The 27,038-nt window shown below is 36.7% G+C and overlaps 1 long non-coding RNA gene across 5 annotated transcripts in view; it reads right to left on the reverse strand.

Moving 5' to 3' along the window:
• The window catches only part of LOC140168577 (uncharacterized), a 60,520-nt gene that overhangs the window by 27,917 nt on the left and 5,565 nt on the right, over positions 1-27,038 (reverse strand). For 2 of the 5 annotated variants that reach the window (XR_011861237.1, XR_011861233.1), the window contains exons 2-5: positions 18,627-18,769; positions 11,667-11,743; positions 8,430-8,539; positions 3,996-4,080 (exon numbers count right to left, since the gene is read on the reverse strand). This is a non-coding gene — a long non-coding RNA (uncharacterized lncRNA). Of the gene's footprint in view, positions 1-3,995; positions 4,081-8,429; positions 8,540-11,260; positions 11,744-18,626; positions 18,770-27,038 lie in introns of all 5 variants that reach the window. The other 3 variants (XR_011861234.1, XR_011861236.1, XR_011861235.1) reach the window with 3 other exon arrangements.

Genomic DNA, 27,038 nt, shown 5'->3' on the forward strand with positions numbered 1-27,038 from the left:
CAGTATTCTTGGTAGGACATGAGAGCACCTCAGACGTATCGAATTGCATTCTGAATACGAAGCATGTCTTTCTGATATCAAATAATTTTCATTTTTTGAAATTCACGATATAATACAAATTTTATGACAAATTATTAAAACTAGGCGGTTACCCGTATTTGGCGGTTCTCGGCTGTCGCGATTACCTGGCTGATGGTGACTGTACTCACCAAGTGTTATGCCCATAGGACAGTTTTACTAATTTGACCTCAGATGACCCCTTGTGACCTCGAAATGACCTTCCAAAATTTGGCTCTAAATGTTGACTGTACCCACCACGTTTCATGCCCATACGACAGTTTTTAGTAAGTGTTGACCTTAGATGACCCCAAAATGACCGTCCAAATATTTGATTCTAAAAGTTGACTGTACCCACCAAGTTTCATGCGCATATGACATTTTTTACTAATTTGACCTCAGATGACCCCTGGGTGACCCCGGATGACCCCAAAATGACCGTCCAAAATTTGACTCTAAAAGTTTACTGTACCCACCAAGTTTCATGCCCATACGATAGTTTTACTAATTTGTCCTCAGATGACCCCTGGATGACCTCGTGTGATCTTGGCCCACTAACTGAAACAAACTTGTTCTGCCTGATGTCCAGATGCACCCATCCACCAAGTTTGAGGAACGTATGCGACCCCTAGTCTCCGAGAAAATAGGCGGAAAACAGTTTTTACTAATTTGACCTCAGATGACCCCTGGGTGACCTTGACCCACTAATCAATACAAACTTGTTCCGCCCTTGGTCAAGATGCACCTACCCACCAAGTTTCATGCCCATATGACAGTTTTTACTAATTTGACCCCTAGATGACCTCTGGTGACCTTGACCCACTAACCAATAAAAACTTGTTCTGTCCCGGGTCAAGACGCACCCACCTGTCAAGTTTGAGCAACGTGCGATCCCCAGTCTCCGAGAAAAACAGTTTTTACTAATTTGACCCCTGGATGACCTTGGGTGACCTTGACCCACTAACCAATATAAACTTGTTCTTCCTCATACCAAGCTGCACCCACCCACCAAGTTTGAGGAACGTGTGATCCCCAGTCGCCGAGAAAAGAGGCGGACAGACAAACACACAAACACACAAACAAACAGACAGAGTCTGGTGAATTCTGGTGAATTATAGTAAGATTTGATATTTTTCAAATTTTTGGTATATAACAGTCCTCGAAATAAATTTTAAAAATGTAATGATATATTCTCAAAGTGTATGTAGCTGGGAGGAAAAGCCGACGATCAATTGAAAATTGGATTTTTTTCCCCAAATTCAATTGATCGTCGGCTTTTCATCCCACCTACATATACTTTAAGTATAAATCATCAGATTTATAAAGTTTACTTCAAGTACTGTTAAATATCAGAAATATCAATTTTTAATGATTTGCCACAAAATGTGTATTACATTGCAAATTTCAAAAAATCAAAAATATTTGATATCAGAAGGACATTCTTCGTATTCAGAATGCAATTTGATATGTCTGATGCGCTCTAATGTCCCACAATAAATACTGTCCAAACGTTCATACCCCTTCCCTTAATAAAGTACAATATAATCGTGTAAAAAATTAATTTAAAAAAAATCAGTGAGGGCGTCCTCCTCAGCAATATAAATATCTCTTACGTTCTGCATGTTCTTTACCCATTGAATTTTTTCTGCTTAGCTTATTCTTTATGTATGTATGTAGGGGTATGTATATGGATGTAGGTGGGGTGTGTGGGTATGTATGTCATGTAAATGTTCTTATTACATTTTTTTAAATAAACTTATGCAACTTGGCCCATATGCGTTTTCAAATGGGGTGTTTGTTTCAGGCCTTTTCAGCATCTCCTCATTCAAATGTGTTTGTTATTATTGTACTTTTGTGGGCCTACATTTTTTTTCTGAGACAAACATTTTTAGCCTTATTTGATCACACCTTGTGTTTCCATGCAGTTTGGCAAATAAGGAATCAGAATACAAATCCACTTGTAAATATCATTCTCACATCTCTTACGTCTTTGAAGTGATATTCCACACAGTCTGCTCCATGTGGGTCAAAGGTGGCAGTAAATGTCGCATATTGAAATGTTTATACTGTTTTCCAAAGCCATCTAATAACACCTTATTTTAAAGGCGTCTCATTAATGTGTGCCAAAAATTGATTCCACTCTTTTAGCCTGCCAAATTGTACCTTTTGTTGTGCAAAGTTTTTGACGATGACATCTTGTGTAAAACCTTTCTTACAATCTGCAGACTGGCTGGGTTTCTCAAAAGTGAGCTTTTAAATCAGAATTTGTAGAGAAGCATTTCTTACAATACTCACATTGGTAGGGTTTCTCACCACCAGTGAGTTTTTATATGCGTCTTCAAATTAGATTTTGAACAAAAGTATTCCTGACATTCATAGATTCCACCACCAGTGTGAGTTGGACTTTGTCGAGGCATTTCTTACAATATGCACACTGTTAGGTTTTCTTGCCAGTGTGACTTTTTATATGCTTCTTTAAATTACCCTTTAGTGAGAAGTATTTCTTACAATACTCACACTGGAAGAGTTTCTCACATTTCTCACCAGTGTGACTTTTTATATGCGTCTTTAAATTATATTTTGTTGAGAAACATTTCTTACAATACTCACATTGATAGGTTTCATCACCAGTGTGACTTTTTATATGCATCTTTAAATAAAAATATGTGAAGTATTTCTTACAATACTCACATTGATATTTCTCACCAGTGTGACTTTTTATATGCTTCTTTAAAGTGCCCTTTAGTGAGAAGTATTTCTTACAATACTCACACTGGAAGAGCTTTTCACATTTCTCACCAGTGTGACTTTTTATATGCATGATTAAATTACATTTAAACATTTCTTACAATGCTCACATTCATAGGTTTTCTCACCAGTGTGACTTTTTATATGCTTCTCTAAAGAAGAATATGTTAAGAAGCATTTCTTACAATACTCACATTGATAGGTTTTATCACCAGTGTGACTTTTTATATGCATCTCTAAAGAAGAATATGTTAAGAAGCATTTCTTACAATACTTGCACTGGAAGGATTTCTCACCAGTGTGAGTTCTTATATGTGCCTTTAAATAACCCTTTAGTGAAAAGCGTTTCTTACAATACTCGCATTGGTAGGATTTCTCACAAGTTTTTGATGTGAAGCCATGACTTTTTATATGCGTATTTAAATAAGAATTTGATGAATAGTATTTCTTACAATACTCACATTGATATTTCTTACCAGCGTGACTTTTTATATGCATCTCTAAATTAGATTTTGTTGAGAAATATTTCTTACAATAATCACATTGATAGGTGTTATCATCAGTGTGAGTCTTTATATGCGTTAATTTTGAATTTGTTGAGAGGCATTTCTTATCATTATCACATTGGTAGGTTTTCTCACTAGTGTGACTTTTTATATGCATCATTAAATTACAATTTGTTGAGAAGTATTTCTTACAATACGTACACCAGAAGAGTGTCTTGTCAATGTGAGCTTTCATACATCTATCTAAACTAGTAATTTCTGTAAAGCATTTCTTACAATACTCGCACTGGTAGGGTTTGTTTTTGTTGCGAGTTTTTAAGTACATCCGATGTCTACCAACATGTTTCTTAAATCTATCGAAAGAGTGACAGTTAACTCCACAATGTAAGCAAATAAAAGGTTTAAACATGATGTCCGTCTTCGCTCCTGAACAAGAATTCTTGCAATGTTTGAATCAAAATTATATGATAGTCAGATCCTACAAGCAACTTAACCGGTCTGCAATTGAGTTTGACTGGGTGCACAAATGCCCAAGCTGCAATTTGTTTATCGTAGGAGAGCTATAAATCACTCTCCTCAAGAAGTTTAGGAGAGCTGCCAGGCTAAGGATGGTGGTTTACAACCATTGATGAGTTTTAAAATTGCAGCTGAATTACTTTCAGGAGAGTGACTGCACTTGCTCACCTCAAATAATGTTTTATTAGCTATATTTGCTTTTTCATGAATCTTCATATGTAAAGAACTTTGTATGATGTAGCAATTCCCAAATCTGAAAGAAGTAACGAAAGAAAGAGTAGAAACAGGTTAGTCTACACTTAGACATGATTTTATGCATCACCTGTTCTTTTTAATATAAAATTTCATTTGTCTCCACTTTTATAGTAAAATTAAACAATATGGCCATAATGCAAGAATTGGGCCAAAAATGCAGTTTTTTGGTTTTGTTTTTCTAAAAAAAAGGCAAAATATATATACATAAGGTGTATGTTCTTTTAATGTAGATGTGAGCAGATAACACCGAGATAACAGGGCGGGCACATTATAAATATTTTGTGTGTATGTTCACCCAGAATTTGGAGGTGGTGGGAGCTAGCTGACATCATACCAGTAAACTCGCCGGTAAAAGGGTCTTTTGGAGCGGCAAACATTCAAAATCAAGGGTTTTTCTTAGCTTTTTGGTTGAAATCACCTGAAAAATCAAAACGTGAGGAATAAGCAATTTAAGAGCTCGATCTTTGAAAAGAGTCATTTGGAGCTCTATTTTCAAAGGGGGTATTTGTTTCAGGCCTTTTGAGCATCTCCTCATTGAAATGTGTGCTTATTATTGTTGTACTTTTGAACGAAATAAAGATTTGATTTGATTGACATGGGACATCTGGGTTTTTGTTGTTTTTTAGGAAAACACAGATACATAGTGTAGACTTTTATTTATTTATTAGACTTCATCACTGGTACACAGGAAACATTATTGCACAACAAAATATTTAAATATATAAAAAAACACGTTAAAACCCTGCAAATAGGCTGGGATAAACATGTGTAAATTCACCTCTAGAACCATCCCACCTAAGAAAGACCTGACACAAATTAAATGAGTTGAATGCCAAGGACAAAACTTTAAATGGACCAACATTTTTTCTGAGACAAACATTTTTAGCTTTATTTGATCACATCATGTGTTTCCATGCAGTTTGGCAATAGGAAATCAGAACACAAATCCACTTGTAAATATCATTCTCACATCTCTTCCGTCTTTGATGTGAACTTGATATTCGACTCGATCTGCTGAATGGGGGCCAAAGGAGGCATTTTTGTAAATTGAGTAAAATTGTATCAAAATGTGCTATTTTCTCTATAATATACATGTATCATTGATTAATTCCATTGCAATATTGCTGTATTTCCAATATTGAATTGAACCTTTTAAAAATAGACTGGATATATTATGCGATAACACGCAGTAAATGTCGCATATTTAAATGTTTATACTGTTTTCCAAAGCCTTCTAATAACACCTTATTTTAAAGATGCCTCATAAATGTGTGCCAAAACTTGCTTTCCCCCTTTTAACCTGCCAATAAGTACCCTATGTTGTGCAAAGTTTTTGATGGGGACCTCTTTCATTTTTGTGTAAAGCCTTTCTTAGAATCCGCAGACTAACAAGGTTTCTCAACAGTGAGTTTTTACATGCGTCTTCAATTAAGTATTTCTGACAATTCTCACATTGATAGGTTCCACCACCAGAGTGAGTTCTTATACGCATCTTTAATTTGGACTTTGTTCAGAAGCATATCTTACAATACTGGGTACTAATTCAGTGGTGGCGCCAGGAAATATTTTTTTCGGGGGGCATGGGGGCAAAGTGAAAAGCAAAATTGCCGCAAAGAGTGAAAATTTATGTGATTTTGCGTCAAAAGTGGGGGGGGGGGGCAAACTAGGGTGGGGCAAGAAAAATATATAAAATGCCCCCCCATAGCGCCGCCACTGGGTACTATTCCAATACTCACACTGTTAGGTTTTCTCGCCAGTGTGTCTTTTTATGCGTCTTTAAATTACCCTTTTGTGAGAAGCATTTCTTACAATACTCACACTGGAAGAGTTTCTCACCAGTGTGACTTTTCGCGTCTGGTCCCACGGGACCTGACGCTGATATAGTGTCTGAACTAAATCCCCAGTGAGTTCCAGTGACACATTCTAGAAGTTATCTGTTATAACTCAGCTGAAGATATACATACAGTGTCTGAGACAGAGACGGCAGCATGCGTACCTGGCCTAGGTCGATGTCAGTGAACTTTCTCCATCCCACACATGCATATGAGCTAAGAGCTCATATTACCAATAGACTGGCGATATGAAACTAGGCCAAAAAAATATATTGTTGTGTTGCCCTCAAGTACACAACAATTTTTGTGGCCATATTTTGTGACAGGGATTGGTTTAAAAATATGTTAACCCTTAATAACTTAATAAATGGTGACAGAAAGAGTTTTCAGTTTTAACTGAAAACTGATCAATTAAAAAAAAAATAATAATTAATTAATTAATTAATTAATTAATTAATTAATTAATTAATTAATTAATTAATTAATTAATTAATTAATTAACGAATGAATGAATGAATGAATGAATTAATTAATTGTCATCCAAGGTCAGAGGTCATCAATCAGAGGTCATCCTTGGTCAAAGGTCATATGGGGTCAATGGTGTCAAAAGTATCTATCAAATTAGAGAAAACACCTGTCGCTGCTATATTACTATTCAAACAGTTTAGGCCTACTAAACTATTCAAACAGTATACAATCAGTTAGACAAATACAATTTGCACATTCACTTAAGTCTTTTTTTTATAACTGTTCAGACATAACTCAAGTGCATCTTATATCTCTAATACCACTATAATTGTCAAGATATCAAAACTTTCTTATCATTTTTATATTTAATTACCACTAACTACAATTATTTTTATATGTCGACTAATAAAACGCCATGAGAGTACATATTATACTAGTATTTGATTCCTGATTCTTGAAGTCTGTTTCCATGCCCACAACGCACCCAATCTTCTCTCTGGACCAGACGCATCCCTTTTTAAAGGGATTTTTATTATATGCGTCTTTAAATTACACTTTTGTGAGAAGCATTTCTTACAATACTCACACTGGTAGGTTTCCGTGCCAGTGTGACTTTTTACATGCATCTTTAAACTATAATTTGTTGAGAAGTATTTCTTACAATACTCACACTGGTAGGTTTTCTCACCAGTGTGAATGTTTATATGCGTCTTTAAATGATATTTTGTTGAGAAACATTTCTTACAAAACTCACATTGAAAGGTTTCATCACCAGTGTGAGTTCTTATATGTTTCTTTAAAAAAAAATTGGTTGAGAAGTATTTATTACAATGCTCACATTGGTAGGAATTCTCACCATGACTTTTTATATGCATCTTTAAATAAAAATTTGTTGAGAAGTATTTCTTACAATACTCACATTGGTATTTCTCACCAGTGTGACTTTTCATATGCCTCTTTAAATAAGAATTTGAGAAGTATTTCTTACAATACCCACATTGGTATTTCTCACCAGTGTGACTATTTACATGTATCTTTAAATTATATTTTGTTAAGAAACTTTTCTTACAATACTCACATTGGTAGGTTTCATCACCAGTGTGAGTTCTTATATGCATCTTTAAATAAGAATTTGATGAGAAGCATTTCGTACAATACACACATTGGTATTTCTCACCAGTGTGACTTTTTATATGCATCTTTAAATAAGAATTTGATGAGAAGCATTTCTTACAATAATCGCACTGGTAAGGTTTCTCACCATTGTGAGTTCTAAAACTTCTTATATGTCTATTTAATGTAGAATTTGATATGAAGCATTTCTTACAATAATCGCACTGGTAAGGTTTCTCACCATTGTGAGTTTTTATATGATTATACATAGAAGATTTTGTTGAGAAGCATTTGTTACAATAATCGCACTGGAAGGTTTTCTCCTCAGAGTGAGTTCTTATATGTGCCTTCAAATAACGATTTAGTGAGAAGCGTTTCTTACAATACTTGCATTGGTAAGGTTTCTCACCAGTGTGAGTTCTTATATGTGCCTTCAAATAACGCTTTAGTGAGAAGCGTTTCTTACAATACTCACATTGGTAGGATTTCGCACAAGTTTCTATGTGTCTACTTAAATTATAATTTGATGTGAAGCATTTCTTACAATACTCGCACTGGTAGGATTTGTCTATGTTGCGAGTTCTGAAGTACATCCGATGTCTACCAACATGTTTCTTAAATCTATCGAAAGAGTGACAGTAAATTCCACAATGTAAGCAAATAAAAGGTTTAATGTCCATCTTTGCTCCTGAACGACAATTCCTGCAGTATTTATTTCAAAAGTATATGATGATAGTACAAATCCTACAAGCAACTTATCTGGTCTGCCACTGAATTGCACTGGGTGCAGAAATGTTTATCGTAGGAGAGCTACTAATCACTCTCCTCAAGAATGTTAGGAGAGCTGTGAGGCTAAGCGTAGTGATTTACAACCATTGATGAGTTTTAAAATTGCAGCTGAATTACTTTCAGGAGAGTGACTGCTCTTGCTCACCTCAAATAGTCTGCACTGAATACAAGTCAATGTTTTATCAGTTGCTGTATTTGCTTTTTCATGAATCTTCATTATGTAAAGAACTTTGTATGCTGTAGCAATTCCAAAGTCTGAAAGTAACAAAAGGAAGAGTGCCAACTGGTTAGACTACACTTAGACATCATGATTTTATACATCACCTCAGTCACCTGCTCTTTTAAATATAAAATTTCATTTTTGTCTCTACTTTTGTAGTTAAACAAAGGTATTTTCCTTCCAATTTTTGAAAAAAAGGCGATGTTTTAACTGTTTTTCTAGCATTTATGCCAAAATCTAAAAAAGGGAAAGAGTAAAAATTAGGCTAAATTTATATATATGGCAAGTCTTGACTTTTCTTTTTAAAATAAAATAAAATGTTTTTCCTTTTTCCTTTGAAATTCATGTCAGCTACATGCGAGTATGTGATGACATCATAATTTGTCTTCAACGTTCTACATGTTCTTTACCCATTGAATTTTTGTAGGTGGGGGATGTAGGTGTGTGTATGTTAATGTTCTTAGGCAAAAAAAAAGGTTTATCTCAAAGCTCACGAGTGGTTTGAAAACAAATGCGAAATGCGATTTTTTTTTTTTTATTCCCGACTTTTTATGGCATTTTGAGAAGAAAAGTCTGATTTTTGCCGAATTTTTCCAGAAAAACTATAAAAAAAATTTGTTGTTGAAAATTTCCGCATTTCTTTTTTGTCAAATCGTGAGATTTTACAAATGCGCACGCAAGCTTTGAGACAAACCTTTTTTGGCCCTATAGATTTAAAAAAATATTTTTATTAAATTATGACATTTAGGCCCATGTATTTTCAAAGGGGTGTTTGTTTCAGGCCTTTTGAGCATCTCATTCAAATGTGTGTTTATTGTTGTACTTTTGAATGAAATAAAGATTTGATTGACATACGGCATATGGGTTTTTGTGTTTAGGAAAACACAGATACATACAGTAGATTTTTATTTATTTATTACATTTACAGTATTCACATTGGTTCTAATTTATGCATTTGTTTTGGAATATGTTGAGAAATATTTCTTACAATAGTCACATTGGTAGGTTTTCTCACCAGTGTGACTTCTTATATGGTCCTGTGTCACAACCTGGGGTACCTTTGTGTTACATAGTAAAAAAATGAAATGTTTAAAACATTTTACCTACACGTCTCATTTAAAGTGGTTCATCCTCCTGAGCCTGACACCTTTTTTATGAAAATCGGTTAAAAAATGAGAGAGTGCGGTCAAAAACAATCACAAAGTAGGTGGGATTTAATCCCACCTCTTTTTTCCACATTTACAATCATTCTGAGCAAGTATTAGTCTTTTAAATGACTTTCTGTATTTATTTACTTGGTTTAGATGTCTGTGAGTTCATTAAGACATTTTTTTACTAGATTCAAATTTGTAATGGGGGTTTTAGATCAAATTTACAATACGAATCCCTCCCCTTAATCCTCAACCACCCTTGTCACATTTCATGCCAAACATCATAAGAAAATAATTAAAGATTATTTGTGACCCGGCAGCACAAATGAGCCGTAAATTCCCTAAATTGTATTCTGAGTTACGGTGTAAAATGTGTACGAAGGTCGTATTCATCGGTAACTTAAGCTGGCCCGAGATCTGTCTCATTTTGATAGTCAAAAACTAATCAATAATCCTATTGTTGAAGTGGATAATAAGCTTTTTACGTTTTTACATACGTGTCTCTTTTTCCACATTGCTGGCAATAAATATCAAACAGTCATAATTGGCGGTCATTTCAAATCATCCCCAAGTCAACGAGGTTTAAGAAAGTTCTCTCATTGTTAATTGTTGGTTATGCATACCTGTACAAAATACAATGCCTGGTAACCCACCACTTGAACAGGATTTAGCAATATAAGCAAACAAAGACCAGAGCTATTAAAAGTTCTATAGCCATCTAAGGTAGAAGCTTATTATCCACTTCAACAATAGGATTATATTGATTAGTTTTTGACTATCGAAATGAGACGGATGTCGGGCCAGCTTAAGTTACCGATGAATATGACCTTCGTACACATTTTACACCGTAACTCAGAATACAATTTAGGGAATTTACGGCTCATTTGTGCTGCCGGGTCACAAATTGCAGGCAAATGTAAATAAACCTGCATTTTCCCCTCTAATTTATATTTCCTTCCCTTCTTTTTGGATTTGGTGGGACGGTCTTAGAGGTGCCTGGCACCTGTTCGCTCCAGCCATTCACTGGACTTTTAAAACAAATATGGTTTCTTTCATAATATTGTGTAATTTTTGATGTAACTTATGTGCAATATTATATATTTTGTGTAATTCTGTGCCAGTGTTTAAGTGTAATAAATAAATAAATAAATAATACAATAGGAATGTTGAGAAATATTTCTTACAATATTCACATTGGTAGGTTTTCTCACAAGTCACCAGTGTGACTTTTTATATGCATGATTAAATTAGAATTTGATGAGAAGTATTTCTTACAGTATTCACATTGGTAGGTGTTATCACCAGTGTGAGTTCTTAAATGCGTCTTAATTTTGGAATTTGTTGAGAAGCATTTCTTACAATATTCACACTGGTAAGGTTTCTCGCCATAGTGAGTTCTTATATGTGCATTTAAATTATCCATTAGTGTAAAGCGTTTCTTACAATACTTGCATTGGTAGGGTTTCTCACAAGTTTCTATGTGTCTATCTAAATTATAATTTGATGTGAAGCATTTATTACAATACGTACACCAGAAGAGTGTCTCATCAATGTGAGCTTTCATACATCTCTTTAAACTAATATTTTCTGTGAAGCATTTCTTACAATACTCGCACTGGTAGGGTTTGCCTTTGTTGCGAGTTCTGAAGTACATCCGATGCCTACTAACATGGTTCTTAAATCTGCCGAAAGAGTGATAGTAAACTCCACAATGTAAGCAAATAAAAGGTTTAAACATGATGTCCGTCTTTGCTCCTGAACAAGAATTCCTGCAGTTTCATCATAAGTATATATGATAGTCAGATCCTACAACAACTTATCTGGTCTGCAACTGAGTTTCACCAGGTGCAGAAATGCCCAAGCTGCAGTTTGTTTATCGTAGGAAAGCAATAAATCACTCTCCTCAAGAAATTTAGGAGAGCTGCCAGGCTAAGGGTAGTGATTTACAACTGCTGATGGGTTTGATAATTGCAGCTGAATTACTTTCAGGAGAGTGACTGCTCTTGCTCACCTCAAAAAGTCTGCAATACAAGTCTGCAATTTACAAGTCAATGTTTTATCAGTTGCTGTATTTGCTTTTTCATAATTCTGAAAGAATTAACAAAAGAAAGAGTAGAAACAGGTTAGTCTACACTTAGACGACATGATTTTATGCATCACCTGTTCTTTTTAATATAAAAATTTCATTTGTCTCCACTTTTATAGTAAAATTAAACAATTTGGCCTGAACGTAAGAATCTGCCAAAAATGCAATTATTTGTGGTTTTGTTAAATTCGAAAAAAAAGGTACAATATAAAAATACTGTGCAGGTTCTTCGTCTGAGAAAAACAATTATTTAACCTTAATTTTGTTCAAATCTTCCATATCCTTCTTCTGAAATAAGCGTACGTGTGTGCAGATACCGGGAGGGGGGGGGACACACATTATAAATTTTGTGTGTGTATGCTTCCCCGGAAGTTGGGAGGTGGTGGGAGCTGACGTCGTACCGGTAAAAGGGGTCTTTTAGAGCTGCAAACAGGTAAAAGGGTCGTTTGGAGCTGTAAACATTCAAGGTCTTTCTGGGCTTTTGGGTTGAAAATCACCTTCAGGAATAAACCAGAAATGCGATGAATGAGTAATTTAGATGCCTTTAACGTGACATTTTTAAGATAGGAGGGGAAGAGATCAACAAACAGCTGGTGAAACTTTATAACCAAATCCTGAAAGACAAGAAGATTCCTGAGAAATGGAAAGAGGCAAAGATCCTTCTACTTCATAAACTAGATGGACCGCGATTCTCGGATGTCGCGGTTTTCGACGCTATTCGAGATGCCTCCACCAAAGGGAACATGAGGCACTCACAAGTTGATACAAAGATTCAAGCCTAAAAGAGGAGACTGAATTTGACCTTACACAGTAGATGACACCTGGATGACCTCAAAACAACCTTCCAATGACTGCTGGGTGACCTTGGATGACCTTAACAAATTTTGGCTATAAATGGTAACAATACCCACCAAGTGTCATGCCCATGGGACAAATATTAGAATTTGACCTAAGATGACCCCAAAATGACCTTTCAAAAAAGCATAGAATTTCCTGACCCCTATACACCTTTTCACTGTACATTAGCACATTATGCAAATTAGCTAGTCCTTCATTTGCATACTTTGCGCCGAAATCTACTGCATAACAATTGTATTCCACCAAAGTGCATCACAACACGCCATACCACTTCCGGGTAATAGCCTTCTCAAATATGTGACGGACATTTTGACGAAATGACCTTCCAAAAATGTTGACTGTACCCACCAAATTTCATGCCCATACGACAGTTTTTATCAATTTGACGTCAGATGACCTCTGGGTGACCCCGGATGACCCAAAATGACCTTCCAAATATTTGGCTCTAAGTGTTGACTGTACGCACCAAGTTTCATGCACGTATGACAGTTTTTACTCATTTGATCTCAGATGACCCCTGGGTGACCCCAGATGACCCGAAAATGACCTCCCAAATATTTGGCTCTAAATGTTGACTGTACCCACCAAGTTTCATGCCCATCCAACAGTTTTTACTAATTTGACCTCAGATGACCCCTGGATGACCTTGGATGACCCCGTAATGACCGTCCAAAAATTTGGCTCTAAATGTTGACTGTACCCACCAAGTTTCAAGCCCATACGACAGTTTTTACTAATTTGACCTTAGATGACCCCTAGGTGACCCTGGATGACCCCAAAATGACCTTCCAAAAATTAGGCTCTAAATGTTGGCTGTACATACATGTACCAAGTTTCATGGCCATATGACAGTTTTTGCTAATTTAACCTCAACTGACCCCTGCATGACCTCAGGTGACCTTGACCCACTAACCAATGCAGACTTGTTCTGCCTGGGGTCAAGATGCACCCACCCACCAAGTTTGAGGAACGTGCGACCCCTAGTCTCTGTGAAAAGAGGTAAATAAGGAAAATGGGCCCCCTGACCTCAAATGACCTTTGACCTCAGTATATGACCTTTAACCTCACCCAAAAAAAAGTAGCCAGAGTTTCTGACCATGACACACCTATCCTGAAAATCTAAAGTCAATCCGCCCATCCATGCCCGAGATATAGCATCCGGACGGAAGGACGGACATTGCAAAAACAGTATGCCTCGCGGTGGAGGCATAAAAAGGGGATAAAGCAGACATCAAAAATTACCGGCCGATAAGTTTGCTTTCTCATGCATATACATGTAAGATATTTACCAGAATAATCCAAAATAGGGATCCAAAGAATACTAAACGAAAACCAGCCAAGGGAACAAGCAGGATTTCGGGCAGGTTTCTCAACAACAGACCATCTACACGCATTACATGTAAACCAGCTGATTGAAAAGGCGAATGAATACCAGCTAAAGCTTTGTGTAGGGTACATAGACTATGAAAAGGCATTTGATTCGGTTGAACATTCAGATCTTTTGCAGCCCTAAGAAGAATAGGAGTCAATGAAACCTATGTGCTCATCATAGAGGATATCTACACAGATGCAGTAGCCACAATCCATTTGGACAATGATGTGTCAAACCATATTCACATAAAGAGGGGAGTGAGGCAAGGGGATACAATATCACCAAAAAAAATCTTCACAGCTGCCATGGAAGAGATTTTCAAGAAGTTAGATTTGGAGAAATAAGGAATAAATATAGATGGAGAATGGCTGACAGACCTGAGATTCGCAGATGATGTTGCTTTAACAACAACATCAGTCAAGGACATGAAGATTCAATTAAATGGTTTGAACAGTGAAAGCAAGAAGATCGGTTTAAAAATACACAAAGGAAAAACAAAATTCATGACAAATTTCGAAACAAATGAGCCCACTGTAGATGAAACTGATGAGATAGAAAAAGTAGAAAGCTACAAATATCTTGGCCAGACTGTGAAGCTGGAAGACAACACGAGAGAGGAAGTTCTAATCAGAATTAAGGCTGGCTGGAGCTCAGGGGCGGACTGGTGGTTTTAGGCGGCTGTGGCAAATTTATTAAGACCGCCCTATTACTCAAATAGAGCGAGGGAGCGAAGCGACTAAGCGATGGGGTCCAGGGGCCAGCGCAAGGGCCCTGGTAGGGTCCAGGGCAAAGCCCTGGGTGGTCCAGGGCGAAGCCCCGGACAACTAAGGGTTTTAGCTATTCTAGGGGTCAGGAAGCCCGGATTTGACAACGATTTCTGAAGCCAAATTCCATTTGTACAGACTTGAAATATTCTTTATCCATTGTCACTCACTTGCAATAATCAAGATCAAACCAACAGTTATTCAATTTATAAGTAGTGCATGTTTTATGTTTTGACTCATTTGCACACATATAGAATTAGGCCTACATCTTTGCAGAACTGTGTTATCATATCGTGAGTATAATGTTCAATCATTAAAAGACAAATGCTAAAAATTGTTTAGGCCTACTGGGTAAAGGTTAATAGCAACTTTTTAAACTATTGCGATTTGGTAGTTCACAGCATCTAGCGAATGGTAGTGAGCTTTGGCAAAAATTGCATTGATCATTTCATAGCGAAAGCGTGATAAAACTCCACAGTGGCGTAGATTTGTTTTTGACATTGGGGTTGGAAAAATATTCTTGAAATAGCACCTTTTGGCGACATAAGTTTATTGTATAAATGCGCGCGAAGCGCACAGACATTTTTGGCATATTGAAGCTAAACTGGTGATGATGCAGTGGAATAAATTCAGCAAGCACGAAAAAATTGACACTTTTAGGCTAAAATGGCCAAATATGAGATTGATTTGGTCAGAAACTCACATAGGCCTACAGGTGTCATCATGGGGGCTTGTTTGGACCATCCCTTTTAAAATATTGGGGGGGGGGTTATCCCCATCCCCCGGGATCTACGCCTATGAGTTGAAACATCAAAAGGAAAGAAATTGGTTTGAGTATTGAACTGAGTAATGTGGCTGTAAGTATTATGTAATGTAATCCCTGCATTACAAGGAGCACCCCAGCCCAGAGGTTTTCGAATGATGGTCTAGCCGTGCTTTTGACAGCTGATGGTGGTCCAAAGGGCCAAAGGCCGGGAGGGGGCACTCACTAAAAATGAGTGAAGCGATGTGCGTGCAGGACGGTGCAGTGCGCCGACAACCCACATTAACCCCCATTTTTCAACTCCCTCTCACTCAATGACCACTTTTTAATTTTGTATTTTACTGAATTACTGAACTCCTCACTCAATGACCCCTATTTTTTCTTTTCCTGTCACAATAAGAACTCCCTTTGTAAAGAATTTTTGACACATTTCTGGTCTTTCACCGTTGTTTCTAAAAAAAAATCCCATTTTGATGACTTTTGAATAACAATTATCAAAAATTTGTCAACTTTATATTTTGACCCAAGTTTTGTCCCAGTCTCACTGAAAGAACCCCCTTTTGAGGCCTCCTTACTGAATGACCCCCTTGGTTATATGGCGTCGAAGCTCTCACCAAAAGACCCCTATAGCATGTATAGTTTCAAACTGGTGTCCCATGTCCGCACATCCCGTCACTTGAAAGTCGAGTGCCTGTAGGCCTATCAGCCCCTATTTCTACAGGCCTTTAAAGGCCCTATCACTATTCAGACAAACAGCGGGCACACTGTGTAGGCCCTTATATTACTCATCCCCTCAATGATCCCCTCCTTTCTTCTCTTTTCCTTTCTTTCTCCTATCTTTTTTTAATACCAAATTCCTATCCCTTCTCTAGCCTCATTCCGCAGCCGCAATGAAATACCAATATTCCATTGACAGCCAGCCAAATATTTTGCTGTTGGCTTAAGGGCTGGGGTATGAACGCTTGGACAGTATTTATTTTGGGACATTAGAGCACATCAGACATATCGAATTGCATTCTGAATACGAAGAATGTCATTCTGATATCAAATAATTTTGAATTTTGAAATTGCAATTTAATACACATTTTCTGGCAAATCATTAAAAATTGATATTTTTGATATTTAACAGTACTTGAAGTAAACTTTATAAATCTGATGATTTATACTTAAAAGTGTATGTAGGTGGGTTGAAATGCCGAAGATCAATTTAAAATTTTGACCTATAGAATTGAAGATATGGATTTTTTTTCCCAAAACACAAACAAAAATTAGGTCTTTTGGGAAAAAAATCCATAGCTTCAATATGAAAGGTCAAAATTTTCAATTGACCGTCGGCTTCCTCCTCCCTGCTACATACACTTTAAGAATATATCATTAGATTTATATAATTTACCGAGGACTATTATATATCAAAAATTAAGTAAAATATCAAATTTTTATAATTTGTCATAAAATTTGTACTATATTAAAATTATCAAAAAATGAAAATTATTTGATATCAGAAAGACATGCTTCGTATTCAGAATACAATTCGATAGGTCTGAAGTGCTCTCATGTGCCACAAAAAATACTGTCAAACGTTAATAAACGCTTCATTTTAGATCCCTTAAAATTTAAAAAATTTTACTGTATCGCATCTAGAGTATTGGCCTTTTGCTGTGTTTACGGTCTAGAGAATTGATTCAAAAGGCCATTTGTAGGTGATGCCGCTGACGGTGTACTAGTGGCGGCCTATAATAACTTAGTGTTAGGGCCTATACCTTAAGCCCTAGGGCCTATGTCTTGGGCCACGCCTCGGCTCTCGGACCTATGCCTCAGGCCCTAGGGCCTATGTCTTAAGATACTCCTTCCCCATTCTCTCCCTTTTCTTCTATTTTCCCTTTCTTTCTCCTCTTTTTTCTGTTCTCTCTTTCTCTTTTTCTCCCCTTCTCCTTTCCTTTTTCTTTCTTTTTCTTCTTTTGAGCAAGCGGCCCAGAACCAAGCGGCCCATGTGGCGATCGCCACAACGCCACAGTGGCCAGTCCGCCCCTGCTGGAGCTGCTTTGGCGAAAGACATTCTGTGTGATAAAAAACTATCAATGATCAGGTGGTAGGACCAACATATTTTTCATGACGATGCGTGAGATTTTACTCATTTTCCAGCTTTTTGCGTGAGATTTACTACCTAGGCGTGAGATTATACTACCTTGGCGTGAGACCGTGAGAAAGTGACCCAATGCGTGAGACTCACAGCCAATGCGTGAGAGTTGACAGCCCTGTCAATGATATTACGGAAGAGGGTCTTCAATCAATGTGTGCTGCCTACAATGACATACGGCTGCGAAACGTGGACAACAACTAAATACCTAGAACAAAAACTGATAACAGCACAGCGGGCAATGGAAAGAAGAATGCTGAATATCACAATACGGGACAAAATTAGGAACTCGCATATAAGAAATAAAACCAAAGTCAAGGACATTCTGGAGAAAATAAAACAGGCAAAATGGAGATGGGCAGGACATCTAGCAAGATCAAATGATAACAGGTGGACAAAACGTCTAACAGAGTGGCAACCTAGAACAGGCAGAAGGCGAAGGGGAAGACAAAAACGCAGATGGCGGGACGACATTACATCTTACATTGGCACAACCTGGGCTAGGATAGCGCAAGACAGAGAAAAATGGAAGCTTCATGAGGAGGGCTACAGCCGACATGGGCTGACGTAGCCACTAGCCAGCAAGGCAAGGCAAGGCGAAGGTGGGTAACATTATTGCCAGCCTCATGCCCGGCCACTTTAACCATCAACATGCAGATTTTGGTATCAGGTGAAAGCTCATATTTTTCTCATTTCAATTATTGTAATTTGCTATCCAAATCCATACATTTCCAAAAAGAAATGAAAAAAAAATGTTGAATTAGTCTTTTTTGAGCGTTTTATTTAAAAGGCACCCCAAGAATGTGTGCCAAAAATCACTTGCCCCCCCCCCCTCTCGGCTTGCCAAAAATTGCTTGCACCCTCCCCCCGGGCTCATAATTATTGCACAGCCCCTAAGGAAATTTATAATGAGAATCACATATCACGTTTAAAATAATATGTAAATTCTTAACCAAAACGAAATTACAACATAGTGAGTGCTCTCGCTCACCTTAAGAAAATAGTCGCCTGCAATACAATGTTGCCGTGTTTGCTTTTCCTTGGATCTTCAAAAGGTGAAGAACGATCGCCACAAGCACTTCTCAGGCGTGTTAATATTCTTTGCATTTATATATGATGTAGCATTTCCAAAATCTGAAAGAAAGAATAAAGGAAAGAGTCAAAATTAGGCTAAATTGAAATAAATGACAAGTCTTGGCTTTTCTTTTTAAAATAAAATTTCAGATTGTTTTTCCAATTATACAACTTAGGCCCATATCATAGCTCCTTCGAATTAACCCACGGCACCGACGGCATATTGCCGTGGGTACCCATCCCCACTGCCGTAATGCCCTCAAAATATGTGCTTTAGGCTGCGATCACATAGAAGTATACTATTCGGGTATACGGTGCATGTTTTGCAGGTGCACGCGTATAGCTTAAATCGAGCAAGGCAATTTCATAGTACCGGGTCACATTAGGCTACGATCACATAGAAGTATACTATTCGGGTATATGGTGCACGTTTTGCAGGTGCACGCGTATAGCTTAAATCGAGCAAGGTAAATTCATAGTACCGGGTCACATCAGGGCACTATTCGAAAAGGTCGTATAGTATAGTGGGAATCGTGCGTGCTCGATTTTAGTGCAGCGTATACCGTCCTAATTTTAAAACTAAACCATATGTGGGTAAATTCATTTTTTTTCAATAGATGCACTATCTAATTCTGCACATTATGACACCTCATTGAATGCAATCTGACCTCAAGAAGTAAAGTTACAAGCATTCGATTAGACGAAGAAAATTGGTAAACTGGTTTATACTCAGTATTAAGCTATATGAAATCGCTCATTCGATCAGGCTGAGTTCACATAATATACTCCTATGAACTCAGCCTGATCGAATGAGCGTATTTCGTATAGCGAATACCGTATACCTCTATGTGATCGCAGAAAAATATCAAATTTTAATAATTTGTCATATATAATACAAATTTCAAAAAATGAAAATTATTTGATATCAGAAAGACATTCTTCGTATTCAGAATGCAATTCGATACGTCTGAGGTGCTCTCATGTCTGCATTTTGTGAAGAAATGAGAAAAAGAAATTGGACAAAGTGGTATGCAAAATGAAGGGGCAAATCTTCTCGTTCAATTGGTGGCATCGGTATCAATGAAGCGTACATGCTTCTAATGGTATAAGCCAAAAGGTGGTACATCACTGATGTTTTAAATTCACTTCATTTTGGAAAGCTTACTATCACCGGATTTCGTTAAAATTTTGGATATGTGTTGCTAACATAAGTTCAGGACATGAGGTGATGAACATATTTATATACTTCATAAATTTGCAACAAAAAAAAGAAGATGGGTACTGATGAAAATCAGGGTATTATACCCCCTTAATATCTGTTACGTGTGACCCATATACACTAGAAATTGGTGAAGACTTTGAACGTAAAATAGAATTTTATTACATATATCTACAACAAAGAAATATTTTGCTTATTACAAATTTTAAGAAAGGACCACCTGTGTACAGGTAAGATTGTGTCAATTCTTGAGCTCTTTCTAAAGGGGCTGTCATTTAACATTACTGTATTATTTCGAAAGATTAGAATAAATGCTTTATAGAAATACATGTATAAAGTTAGATTTTGTATCTCGTCGCAGGATGAGGATCTCGGATGGATTCGTGGGGTAACAGCGTCTGAAAATTAGCAAATTCCTATTAACTTTTTAATAAAAATAAAAATAACTTTTCCGTATGTCAATAATTCAGGCTACTATGGCACTAAAATGAATTTTAATCAAAATACAAACTACATGGAATATGTAGAATTGATCATTACATGTATGGCATTTTGGGTATAAAGATTTTGGGAATAATGAAGTTGCCAAATTCAAATAGACATGGCAAACAGCCGAACGCTGATCCGGCATCAGATCGCGCTTGTATACCAGCGCGTCGGTACGCACCAAAATATCCATGTACGCAATTAACTACGCATGGTGTCGCAGAAAAAAAATGCTTTTTGACCTATTTTGGTCAATTTACGCTGAAAACAAGGTCCGGTACCCCAATTTTTTTTGCGCGATTTTACAGAGCTTATTCTTTTTTATAACATATAAAATTTAAAAAAATTTGTCTCGACAATTTTTTTATAAAACGCAAAAGGTGGTATATTTTGGGCAAATTGCTGATTTTGCCATTGAAGTGTACAGAGATTTTTGGAAATGTACACCTCTTTTAAAACGGCTGTAGCTCAAAAGTGAGGTCCGCACCCCTGTTTTTTTTCCTGATTTATTATCTACACATATTAAAGTACAAAATATGTCAATTTAAAAAAATTTGGTCGATAGATTTAGTTACGACGGTAAAACCTTAAGCGCTTGTCAAACTAAATTTAGTGTCCAATCCAAGGTCATTAAACGTTAATTTAAGTTATGCCAATTATATTTGCTGGACTCGTGTCTCGTGGATAACATTTGATATGTGGGTAACGTCAAATTTTATGAATCGGACTATGCACAGCGTTCGAAATAGGGCCGGTCAGCTGGCCATTGGCCTGTAACTTTTTGGCCTGGCCGGTAAATTTTCTGACTGGCATCTAGTTGCCGACCCGGCGGGGCGGTAACTTTTTAAGGTCAAGCCCGGCTGGCCTGTAACTTTTTTAGGCATATTTCGAACACTGACTATGCACTTGGATGACATAGTTATAGTACTTAGGGACGCACCATTAGACTTCAAGGGGGGGTGGAGGAAGTTGGGGTCGGGCAAGATTTTTTTTTTCGCGGCGCGAAGTTGGGTTTTTTCGCCAAAGGCGACAAGTTTTTTAAAATAATTTTAATGCATTTATTTATACAGTTTGGTGAGGAAAGTTTTTTTTTTTTAGTGTTGGTAGGAAAAGGTTTTTTTTCTTCAAAAACTTCCTCCCATAACAGCAATGCTAAAGCATTGCGTGTCAGAGAATATGCTCGCACAATTACACAACTTGCTTGTATTATAAGTCATGGAAGTTGTATTACTATACCTCATAAATATTTATTAGGTAATCCAGACATCTTATTAGTTAATAACGCCAGCGTCCGAGCACGGTATTTTGACTACTTCCCGCGCCTGTGCAATTACGCCGCACGCTGGGAAGTAGTAAAACTTCCGCACCCCTACTACCACACGGTATCTCGACTCCACGCGTCATCGTTCCTTCAGCCGTAGCGTTATGCTACACAACGGCGATTCTGCAGATGCATTTATCGTGAAAATGGCGTCTTCTGCAGTTATTTTGCCGAGATTACCGAGGGATAATAACACGCGAATTAGACGTTTTATGAAACAAAATGTTATTTATGGAAAGTTAAAAAGAAAATTAAAATAAGGCCAATTACAATTGATCCTTAGTTTCCTGTTTCCCTCGCGCGTCCAAAATCAAGAATGGAAAAATATTTAATTATTTTATTATTTTGGATTTTCTCTTTTAAAATAACTTTAAATGACTCCCATTTGCTACTTTCTGACTTTGATCATATCAACAATAATGATGAATAAACAAAGAACATAACTGTACCACTACTATGTATAAAATCAAACATAGTTGTAAAATAATTAAATGCTTGTCCCTTGTCGAAACGGGTTGATGTAGCGCAATTGCGACCACTTGTTTTAAAATAAAGAAAATAATAGATAATTAATAATTAATAATTAAAAGTCGCCTCATCCCTTGTTTTCAACCATGAAACAGGAAACTAAGAATTAATTGTGAAGGGCCTAATGTAGGTCAAAATGTAATTTATATTAATTGAACAGAAATCCTCCAATAAAATCAGGTAAGCAAAATATTAAACTTATTTACCATGCCGGCCGGCACGTTGAGTTTTGACTTTTGTTTACGATTTTACCGTGATAGTGAAAATATTTATGAGGTATAGTAAAACAAATACAACATGTTTCATTTCAGGGAAGCAGTCAAAACTACTGGTCCCTCGGTGTTGGATGATTTGACTACTTCCCTCCGCTGACGCGTCGGGAAGTAGTCAAATCATCCAACACCTCGACCAGTAGTTTTGACTACTTCCCTCAAAACATGTTGTATTTGTATATTACTATACCTCATAAATATTTATTAGGTAATCCAGACATCTTATTGGTTAATAACGCTAGCGTCCGAAAGCACGGTATTTTGACTACTTCCCGCGCCTGTGCAATTACGCGCACGCCGGGAAATAGTAAAACTTCCGCACCCTACTACCACATGCTACTAACGGCAATTCTGCAGACGCGTTTATCGTGAAAATGGCGTCTGCTGCAGTTATTTTGCTGAGATTTCCGATGGATAATAACACGTGAATTTGACATTTTATGAAACAAAATGCTATTTATGGAATGTTAAAAAGAAAATTAGAATAATATAGGTCAAAATGTAAATTGATTGAAGAAATCCTCCAATAAAATCAGGTGAGCAAAATATTAAGCTTATTTACCATGCTGGCCGCGCCGGCACGTTGACTGGTGTGTGTGTTGACTTTTGTTTGCGATTTTACCGTGATAGTGAAAATATTTATGAGGTATACTATAGTAAAACAAATACAACATGTTTTATTTCGGGAAAGTAGTCAAAACTACTGGTCCCTCGGTGTTGGATGATTTGACTACTTCCCTCCGCTGACGCGTCTAGTTCCAGTAACTGTAACTCGTCGTACCTAGGTCAGTAGATGTCATTATGTTTATGATAAAGACTGAAGTCTTGCTGGCAGGACTACTGACGCGTCGGGAAGTAGTCAAATCATCCAACACCTCGGGACCAGTAGTTTTGACTACTTCCCCTCAGTCAAAACATGTTGTATTTGTATAATGCCCAGCCTAGACTCGCTTGCCAGTCCTATATACGCCGTACCTATGTATATTGAGGACTGGCTTACGCCATTTTGGATGTCAATGGGAAATACACACTTAACGATTTGAGCCAGTTAGAAACTTGAAAAAAAATCTTTAAAATTTCATCAATGTATATAAAAGTGGTACCAACCGTATTGTGCTTGCTAATTTAAGACTCGGTTGAAACAAAATTAAGGATCGAAAGCATTTTAGTGTCCAAAAAGGCAAAATTATCGTCAAAGTTCTGCCGAAATCGGCACCCTTGCGAAGGGTTCAGAATTCGAATCGGGAACGAAAATATCCGATCTTTGCGATCAAAAACACAAAATTACAACTTTAAACATACTATTGGCAAAAGACATTATTACCAAACAATACAGAATAGAAAATTTGACATCATTTTCTCAAAATATAGAAAAAATTTGCTCACTAGACATCGAAAAAGTACGCAATCCAATTCCCGTTCAAACGCGTGGGAAACTGAAAGTGCGATAATCGTGACTAGCCCAGCCCACAGTGCCGTACTATACTAAAATGCAGAAAACCTTAGACGAGCGCGTATTGTAAGGATACATCGCGTATTTACTGCGTTGCACGCACTTGTCTCTGATTGGCTGCTGAGGCGATCTGTTGTTGCCGAGTGGAAATTTATGAATGAACTGTGCGCCGTACGCGTTGTTAGCGCCGAATTTGCAACATCACGGTAGTCGCGCTCGTAAAAGGTTTTCTGCATTTTAGTATATTACGCTGACTTTCGTATTTGGCTCCTCGTTTGTTTACAAACAGAGAGGTAGACAAAGGGGAAACAGGACGGTTCGCACCCTTTCAATTTCGGACCCGTGCACTTTCGCCCCTTTCAATTTCGCACCCTTGCACTTTCGCCCCTTTTTATACCGCGGGTAATGTGCTGCTGTTGATTGATGATGCACGATCGATCGCTTCAACTCCCGGCGGTACAGTGGGGTGTTGTATGTGTATAGTATTGGTTGACTGTTTAGTGTTGATTGTCTGTGTTTGCAGTAACGGTACTGAGTCCAGCGTGTACAAAAGCAAATAGTATGTTTACCCGGGATGTTGATGGACTCTCCGGTTCGATTGAATTTAATAGGCCTATATTATTACAATATATTAAATCTGCTTCGACTGAAGATTGGTATTCATTATGTTTTTGATTTGTTATTTTATTTTACTTAGGCCTATTTTATTTTATTTCATTTCTATTTTATTTTATTTTAGGCCTATTTATTATTTTTATATAATTATTATTATTATTATTATTATTATTATTATTATTATTATATTATTATTATTATTATTAGAATTATGTTACCTTATTACTTATTAGTACTTTATTAATAGCTATATAATTTAGTGTTAAATTATTTATGTCCTATAAAATTTATATAGGGCCTAATATTGATATGGCCAAAAATTTGATGGCTTATAATTTATAATTTTATCCCATCTTTATGTTGCCGAATTGATCTTCTTTGACATGAAACTAATGGGAAAAAAATTGTTAGCAAATTTCTCAAAGACAAATGCACAAGCAAAACAAACGCCTGGCAGCAGCTTTGCGATAATGCTGTGCTGACTTTCGCCATCTTTCTTCACCGCGAGTATTAGCTGCCACTAGTACGCGAAAGCGCCGGGCGTGACATGGATTCATTCAATGCAATGGTAGCCTACGGTGACTAGGCAGTAGCACGCATTCGTCCCAGAACTTACCCGTACCGGATCGATTGCTTGACAAGTCTCCGGGTCACGCGGGCGCGTGACTGTATACATAAGGTGTGACTTCTTCAACCCATTATGTAATGAATGACTTACGGAAAGCGCCGGGTATGGTGTGGGTTCAATCAATGGTACCGTAAACAGACACGCAAAAGTGCCCGATGCCTAGTGACGTCGATCGATTGTTTGACAAGCCCCGGGCCCCTCGGCCGCGTGCGGTATAAACTTGTCAAGAAATACATGCATACAAAGATATTTATTACTGAACAATATGTTACGATTTGCACATTGAGAAATATTACAATTGCATCCATAGTATTTGCCAAATATAAAGTTTTTGCCAAATATAAAGTTTTTGCCAAATATAAGGAAAGTTTTCTGTTCGTTTTAATGAGAAATGTAAATAATGAACCAAATGTTTTAACTTTTATGTCTTTTAATGAATGATGTATTTTGTCTGTGTTCTTAATTAACTTAATATATATATTTCTACAAGTGTTACGTAAATTGTATAAAACAAAGAAATGTAAATGGCCCATTTCACGGTTAGGCGCCACTTTTAGTGAAAAAAACTCGAAATTTTCAAAATGGATTAAATTTAATTTAATAGGGTTTTCTTTTCCAAATAAGACCAGATTTTCATAAAAATATCATTTCCCAGCTTAAATCTCGCTACTTCTTGAAGAAAATTATGATTTATTATCTCATGTTATGTAATTTTTAACAAATTTGATCAATATTGAGTAGTGTATATTTATACTTTGACTGTCCAATACATATATCATAGATATTTAAAATAAACGAGTATGTCATAGGCTCCTTCTGACCAAATTTGGGCAAATTTTGTTGTGTAATGACAAATTTATGGCCACTTTAATGTAATTTTTGTCGTAAAAAAGGGAAATTGACATGAAAAGGTTTACTCAACAATTTTAATAATCAATGAATGACTCTGATATTGCACAGCTTTGAAGGTCATAATATGGGTAATGTTCACAAAGAATATCAGCCAGTTTGAAAACACAGGTCAAATTCAAGATTCTGATGTTTGTGCAATTTTGGATGTGACTGATGTCAATGTGAACGGAAACCACACACTGTAAAGCAGAGTATGTTTCAGAAAATAATGATTCAACGAGTTTTCACACACTCAGTGAATTAAATGGGATATATTGAAACATATCAACCTGTGTTAGTGTTCATTTTAAAACATTGTTTACAATTTATAGAAGTGGATGTGACATTTTCAATTGTGAACGGAATGTTTCATTATGATTAACAGTTTGCTTGTCAAAAATATAAGCTTTGGGCACTTCTAACACAAATATTTTGTGAGATTCTATTGAATTGAGCAATGCTAAAACGTTTTTCCTGCCCCTTTATATTTTTGACAAGCAAAATGTTTATAATTTACTGAAATGTTCCGTTCACAATTGAAAATGTCACATCCGCTTCTGTAAATTGTATACAAAACTGTCCTCTAAAGACAAAGACAAAGCTTTGAAATAATCATATATGACATGTACAAAATAATAAACCTATTTTAGAAAGTCAAATATCATGTTGTTTAAGTATTTTGGCCTAAAACTACTAATTTTGAGGATGTGACATGTGAACGGAAATTGAAGCTTTTTGAATCTCCTGTCACAATTAAAGAAGGCATACTGAATTAAAGACTTGTTGTGCCTTTTGATCCCCCACAAACCTGTAATGAAATAACTTCAAACTGGCATGCTAGTCCCATTCCTGTCTTAGTTCTTTGAAGAAACTATTTTGGATGTGACAGGTACCATGGATGTGACACATGTGAACG

This window comes from Amphiura filiformis, chromosome 13 (assembly GCF_039555335.1).
Source record: "Amphiura filiformis chromosome 13, Afil_fr2py, whole genome shotgun sequence".
Classification (NCBI taxonomy): Eukaryota; Metazoa; Echinodermata; class Ophiuroidea; order Amphilepidida; family Amphiuridae; genus Amphiura; species Amphiura filiformis.